Below are 8,238 nucleotides of genomic sequence, written 5' to 3' on the forward strand. Positions count from 1 at the left end.
CTGGCTGAAGCATTTGCCAAATTTAAGAATTTCTTGGAGAAGTACGACCTTTGTTGGAGCGTTTCACTAAGACAGCACCTTCAATGCGAGCATGCGTGTGGCTTAGGTCTGCTAACTATGATCATAAAACATCCTCGGAGGTCGGGAGACCTGTCCACAGTCACTACCACACATGCGTAGCGGATTGTTGCCTTCGTTATGGGGCATACATATGAAGGAAGCCAACAGTCACCGAAACCAATGAATGTTGATATCCTTATTTTTTTTCATTTGTGTGCAGTTGATAAATAAATATAGTGCTCCCATGCACCTCTCTATACGTCTGGAGAGGTATTTCTTGTGCATCTGTGATTACTTCGGCATGGTTCTAGGAGCTGGGCAACGCTGGCGGGAAAATTCCTCACGAGGCGCGCGTCTGCCTGGAGAAGGCGATCGCAGCCTGGCATAGTGCCCTACGAAATTCTTGATCGACATCTCAGCTCTCTTCCTACTCTCGGCGGCACGAATCAACAACTGAAGGGGACAGCTGAACTGAGGAGGGCCACCACTACTGAAAACTGGAGGGTCCTGTAGAAATGACGTAATCTTAAAGTTCCTATCCAGGCGTTCGTGATGAGTTGAGTGAACTTAATGACTTGCAATTGGCTTTTATTTGCAGGAACCGATACAGATTAATTCCTGAGGGCTGCGTAAGGCTAGAAGCTGAAAAGCCTGACGAGACCTCAGCCCCCTCACACTGGTAACAGCCTGCATAAGCAAGAATAACATTTTCTGAAATTCGGACATATGTTTTACACGGTTTTCAAATCCAACGCACGAAATACGAGAAATACACAGTAAAACATGTGGGGTTTTTAGTGGGATCAGACCCCACCCCGTGATCGCGTATGATACCGAGCGCACGCCCACCACGGCTGGCCTTGCTCTCGGGGAACAAAGGAACGACACTCTGGCTGACGCAAACAGGAATTTATTGCTACAGCAACAATAACGCCAGCTAGCAACAAAACACGCTAAGGAATCGAGGTTGTCCGACTCACCAGCAAGCTTACGAGCGAATGTTGGCCCGCGCTAGGGCAGGTGATACTTCGCGGCCGGACGGGCCGAGATGCGGGAGAATGTTCCTCAGTATGATGTGGGTGCGGGCTAGTTGGTAATGCATTACGAAAAGCGCGAAAAAAACGCGCGGACGCAAGACAAAAGAAGTATAAGCACTAAGAGAATATTCCTCCCCACGAGGCCTCGCCCCACTGGCGGAGAGCGAAGCGCCGCGGGCGACACGTCCTCTCGCAAACGATGTTCCCCAGGCGAAGAGGATGATGCTCTCTCCCGCGTGCGCAGCAATCACGCCGCCTGTGGCGCTGCGACGCCAGCGCCCTCTCTTGTTAGTTAAGGTAACTATACTCCGCTTCAAACATTGGCTGCGTTCCAATACTCTAGACGTCTAACAAGACGTCTAGTGTGACGTCTAGGAAGCAGTCAACATGTCCATGTATTGGAACTTGTCTACTGCTCATGCCGCCTCGCGGCATAATAATGTAACTAAAGCTTATGAACAGTTGTACTACTATTTTTCACAAACTGAGCAATAACGATAATTAAAAACGTGTTTTCAACAAGTTTACACATTTCTTCTGCAATGACTTTGCGCGTAAACCGAACAGGTGGATGTGCCTATCGGTCAGTCTACTTGTTGCAGACGGGGCCGCTCTCCGAAGACGACGCTAAAGAGATATGCGATTATTCTTTTATTATTGATGCTAAACTGTACATGCTCCTCGAACGTGCTCGTCCAGATGTTCCTGTAAACATAAGAAAGAATACGAAAGACTGTAATCAATATGCGCGAAATGCGATACGGCTAATATACACTGCAACAGGAAAACACATACGTGACATTAAACCTGCTGTCTGCCGTACGTGGCAGTCGGAGACAGCGAGAGACCTAAATACAGCAGCGATCTTTAATCCTGCAGACTAAAATCAATTCGCAACATGCCGGTGTATTTGTTCTGAGAGTGTAGAGATAAAAAAGAATGCACGCGAAAGAGTTGATGCAACTAATACAGCAACAGAAGAACACATTTGTTAACTGTCACGCCAGCCGTCTTAACGCCCGTCGAGGAAACCAACGACAGCGAAGAGTATTCTCTAAAATCAAGGTGCTAATTGAGATCCGGCATCTGACGATGCCGGATCACGTAAACAGACCTACAGCGTCCGCTGCTGTAGCAAAGCTCTCAACTGCACGATTTTCTCCTGCCTTATTCACTGCTAGGAATCGCACGTCCACGAAGATTAATTAGCCACTAGTTTGCGTACCAAATAACATAATGGAATGACTCACATTTTTTCTTTCTTATAATCCGTGTACAGTCCGACGCCCGCAAGAGCACGACTCGCTAATCCGCGTACATCAGCTCCGCCATCTTAGACAGCAAGTTAGCCTGCATCTATGTGGACTTCGGCGAAGCACGCTTAAGCAGTCTTATGAGACTGCTTCGCCGAGAAATGGAACGCGTCCCAAGATGGCGGCTGTCCGGCTAGACGTCTAAGTAGCCGTCTACTTGGGAGTATTGGGAATGCAGCCATTATGTGCAACGCTGTCAAAGCTAGCGCTCTTGTTTATGCTGCCTGCGTCCGCGACCAAAAAGTAGTGCGTTATTTGTGGTGAGCGAAACATAATAAATGCATCGCCTGCAGGCTTACCACGCGACACATTTGTGATGAGCTTAATTAAATGCACTGTTGTTGCTGACAACACACTGTCGCTTTCTCGTGCCATAGACAACTCGGGCGCAGAACAAGCGAGCAGTAACGCACCTCCTTTATTTTCCCGTCCTGACTACTTCCGTACCCTTCAGAGCGTTGCACCTGATGTATGAAACGGAGTATAACCAGGGAAATTCACGTGGCGCGCCCCATCTTGAGGCGAGGCCATGGGAAGATGCATCGGGGGAAAGCTAACCAAAGGGGAAGTCGTGAGGGAAAGCCCCCCAAACACAACACAACACAAATACATTTTGGAGGTTTTATGCTGGAATGAGGGTACAATGTCTTTCTGCAGTAAAGAGAACTAGTTGATGTCCAGCAATTTTCCTGTGTGCCTCTTCTGTGCTTTTGTCTTTTACTTAGGCTGGTGAAAAGTTTAATAACGAATCAATAAACGCCCAACTCTCTGCATTACTTGAAGACAAAGTCCTCTTGTTGAAACGTTGGCTGACAGACTAAGGCTCCCCCTCAACATCTGTTCACTTTGTTTAGTGTGGTCCAGAATGCCGTTTTCCTATCCTCACTCTGCAAAGAATAGCGTACCTACGAGTTAACAGCAACGAGGGAGGAAAGGGGCATCTACGAAACAAACTAGTTGGACAACATTTCCTTTCGAAGGCATTCTGTTGTACCGTACAGCAGCTATGAAGTAATGGCTGTACAAATTGGGGCAGTGTTTTACAGAATCCGGAGATTGTTTGTTGCAGACGATGGAAATAAGCGCAAAAAGGCGGGCTTGTTGGCAGTAGTAAAAGTATAGTTAGCCCCCCCCCCCCCACCCCTTCTAAAAAACAATCAAAGCTAGTTCTTTTCTTACACCTCTCGTCACTAGAACAGCGCAGCTGACGTGTTGCGGCTTACCTTCCAAGCATTTAGCGGGCCAGTACTTCTTTCAGAGCTCCTCCACTGAATTTACGTTGAATCGCGTCGTAGTTGCGCTGTGTGTCTCATAATGCACACGACACAACTGTCACATCCACCCTCTTAATTTCTTAACTCACTGCCCCGCAACTTCCCGTAGTTTTTCCTTGGCCTTCCCTAAAGTATCAAGGGCGACGACCATACAACGTTTGAACACATGCAGCACACATGCCCACAACATCAGTACTGAGGTGGCACTATACGTCCGCACAAGCAATAATCCACCTTCGCAGGCTTTCTTTAAAGTTGAAAGCTCTGGATAGCACCACAGGGAGTATGTCGACACCTGTAGTGCCTAATGGCTGGCAAAACCTGAGAAATTCAGTGATGAGGATTCATCTACGAAGGTGGCCTTTACCTCACGGAAGCGTGGCGGGGCTTGGAAAAAGTGGTGGCCGCCCTGGCGCCAGCTGCAACAGCCACTGCTGAGTTTTAGAAGTTCACAGAAGGCGGCTTCTACAATATCTGGGTCAAATATCTTATAGAGCTGTCTAAAATGTGCACAGAATGGAAGTCCATGGATACACCTTGCAGAACATTCGCAACTGGTTCGAGCCGAGCGCTGTACTTCGCTACAATGTGCAAGCAGACGATGAAAGATGAACTGTTGTTGCGCAGTAGAGATGTGAGCTGGTTGTCTAGTTGCAGCGTTAAGCATGATTCCGTTGACGCGAGCTCCTCGAGTGCTTCGACTATGGCCACGTAATGCTGAGAGAAGATCCTAATAGACCTGTATTTTGCAGATCATCTTGTCTCACACAGCTTCGGAATGTTGGGCGCCAATTCTCTCCGGAGCACGCTCTCGCGGAAGAAGTTTATGGTTCGTTTGATTATCCCAATTGTTTTTCGAATTTCGGAGACGTCGTTCAAATTGCTGATGAAGAGATTAGTTTGTGACTTGCGCAGCCGAAAAATAGTGCCTTCGGGAACTGTTTCTGAATTATTTTGGTCACTCCAGCTTCATTTCCAGCCATTGTAGAGAATCCATCGTACCCCGGTCCAACGAGGTTCGAAAGAATCAGCCCGGCATTCGTCAATAGGCTTCAAGATTGCAGCAGCGATGTAAGCGGAGTTTAATTTAATTACTCCAGCTCTACAAATCCCAAAAACTGCTCTCGAACACACACTTCGGCTTCCGCCTTGTCAGTAAAGCGAACGCCTACAGACGTCTGCTATTTTCCTGAAATATATGCTGTTTCGTCCGCAAGAACGGAAAAAGCAAACGCTGTGTTAGTTTCGGCAACTATCTGCACTCTCAGGATGTCGCCACAGTTTGTGATGATCTCGTTCTGGACGCGGACAGAAGTGTACTTAGCATTGCCAGCAGAAGAAGCGAAGTGCTCCTGAAGTCGAGTATCTCCAGCTTCTACCCTAAAGTCAAGGAGATCATTGAAGACTCCACTATGGGACTGCTTGCCGCGAATTGCAAGTCATGCGTCGCGCAAATGACAATGGCGGAAACTATTGGAAATAGTTTCTCACGATTCGTTTCAACTTGCTGGTGCAGTGCTCTGTTCAGGCTGCTATACAACGGGTATCTCCTTGCCTTTCATCCCATCCCTAAAGTTCTGTGAGGCCGTCATTGCCTCCTGATGCCATCGGGATTTTACGTGATACCTGCACGCCTCGTGCTTTTTTCTGTAGTTACTGAAAGCGCGCACGATAAACCTACCTTGAGTACCCCGCTGAACATGAGGAGGAAAGTGACGCAAAAACAACAAAAGGCGCCTTTCGCTGTCGCTGAGTACGCAAGCCAAGGGGCGTAATCTCCTAGCCATTGGTGGCGAAATGGCCTCTTTCCAGGTGTTACATCCTTCTTAAAGACGTATGTAACCTTTGGCGACCATGGCTTAGTAAGAGAAAGTAACTTCAAAAGGGTACGGATGCCAGTGAGTTTAGCTTTGCCTAGAAACTCTCCTAAGTCATATTCTTGAGGCAAGTTTGTGTTTTCTTGCTGTTGTCTCCGGACTTCAATTCAAGCAAGGAGAAGGAGAATCGTCTCGGCTTAGTGCGTGACTGGAGCTCGCTGTTGGTGGGTTCCTTCCATCGGATCGACGACATCGGCTACTGTCCGGTGATGAAAGCTTGCATCACTCTGGTCAAATGCTACACCGTTATCACATGTCACACCAGAATATTCAGGGGCGCAGTTGGATAACGCTTCGTGAGACAACCGCTGACACTTGAAGAAGCGTCGGATGTCCATCATGCGGGACCGCGCGAGACAAAGCTGGCTATGGAGTTCCTCGTGGTTGATAGTGTTAGAAAATATATAAACATTGAATGGAAAAAAACAGTTCAACGGCGTACGTTGAAAACAAAAAAAATGGCTATATATCCAAAGAAAACTCATTTACAGGATAAATGCACGCTCACAGCTTCAAACACTTCGCTCGATATTTGCTTGCGCATCCGCACAGTCGAGCAACCGCACACACACTGCTCGCCGCTCGTCGCTCTCCTCGTCCGCTTTCTCGATTGTTATCAGCTCCTTTGACAACCGGCCACTTAAAAACAAAAAAGCCCAAACAAACACAGAGGCGCGCGCACGTGCAATGTCCCTGAGTGCGCACTTTGGGGGTGAAAGGAAACGCCGCTCGACTTCCGAGTAGAAGGACACTCGCCACTCTGGTCGTGAAATTTGTTTTGTGTGTTTTTATGGGGTTTAGAGTCCCAAAACGACTCAGGCTATGAGGTACGCAGTAGTGGATAGGCTGCAAATAATGTCGACCACCTGGGTCTCTTTACCGCGCACTGACATCGCTCAGTACATGAGCGCCTTGTGCATTTCGCCTCCATCGAAACGCGGCCCGCATCGGCCGGGATCCAACCCGCGTACTCGGGCTCAACAGTCGAGAGCACTACCTGCTGAAGCACCGCGCGAGGCTCCGGTCGCAAATATAAAGGAAGCACTCAAAGAAACAAACATATACGCACGGAAAGGACACCATGTAAAGGGCTCTCGATTACAATAGCGTTCAGACGAGGTGGATGGGTCGCGGGTCACACCGAACATTAGAATAATGGCAGGCAGTAACGTTAAATGCCGCATTGGAATGTTACATTAATGGTAAAAATTATTAAAACAACATTATGTGTTATAAAGAAAGCATTAGTTCAAACATCCAGAGTGCACAGTATTTTGATATAGTGACTTTTAGAGGTCAATATGTTGTTAAAAATTACCATACAATGTTATATGTGGTGCCAAAACATTAAGTTAATGTTCCAAATGAACATTGTTCTAATACAGTCCTCTAAACATTATTACAATGTTGGAATCATAAATATAAACAAAAGTGCAATATGTTTGTCCCAGACCTTTCATCACTGTTCTTACAGTAAATATAATATTCGATTAGCGGTATATTGCAACCAAATCTCTTATATTATGCCTGCCATACATTCTATGCACAGCTCCAATATTTTTTTAGGAAGTTTCTTTATTACCCATTCGTCACTATTACTCACCTGCCACCCGTTGGTAACGGATGTATAGGCTTGACACGACAGTACCCGCTCGGAGGCGAATGTATGATTTGCATGCTGTGCTGTGTGTGGAGCTCAAGTGCCGCCTCCGTGGTTCGTCCTTTGAAAAGTGTGAACTTATCTACCGTCACAACTGGTGGACCCGCATGCTCGTGGAGGTTGCTTTAATATTTTAGAGAACGTTGCATTTATTTTTTATTTATTTTATATAGTGCTATACAAACGTTAAATATATAACATTTCAAAAACATTAGAAAAGGTACATCAAGAAGTTACAATTAACTCTCGACTAAAGCGAAAAAACGTAACATTATTATAATGTTTCGGTCCTACATGGTATCAATATCAGTGGATATGGGTCCAAGATGTGGCGGGCAGTAGCTTACGATTTTTTAGTGCGCGGTAGCAATCGCCTCATCTGGGTTGAAATATGTTTGTCCTTCTATCCCATTTTTTCTCCTATCATTTTTCTCGTGCCCTGACTTTGTTGATCACCATTTGTGTATTTTCCAGGTAGCACCAACACATTATAGCAATGTTACATTTTGATTCGTCGAACATTAATTCAATGTTCTTAATGTATTTGGAAGTCCGATTCTTGTTCGGGTTACATTCATTTTCATTAGTGTATGACACCTATCCCACAGAAGTGGCGTCGCTCTATCTTTCTTTCTTTATTCTATTCTTTAAAGAATAAAGAATAAAGAAAGAAAGATAGATAGAGCAGCGCCACTGTGCCGGAGACGAGCCTGCAAGGATCCACCCAAAGGGTTTCTCATTGTACAAAGATGCACGTGCTGAGAAACACGTGGCCGTGTCGGCTCTTCTTGTGGGAAGATGGTCGGAATCATTTACTCGCTGCCGCCGCTGTGGCGAGGAATCTCACCCCGGACGGGCACTCAGCCAAATGCCCATTCACAATGGTGGCCGGTTCGGTGGCCGGCGTACGAACGTATCCTGATTATAGACAGCGACGAAGGCGAAAACAAGATGCCCTGTTCACTGTCTGCCTCCGTGTCGCTATCTCTCTAGAGATCAAAGGAACAGACACCCATC

The sequence above is a fragment of the Amblyomma americanum genome, chromosome 1, assembly GCF_052857255.1.
Source record: "Amblyomma americanum isolate KBUSLIRL-KWMA chromosome 1, ASM5285725v1, whole genome shotgun sequence".
Lineage (NCBI taxonomy): Eukaryota > Metazoa > Arthropoda > Arachnida > Ixodida > Ixodidae > Amblyomma > Amblyomma americanum.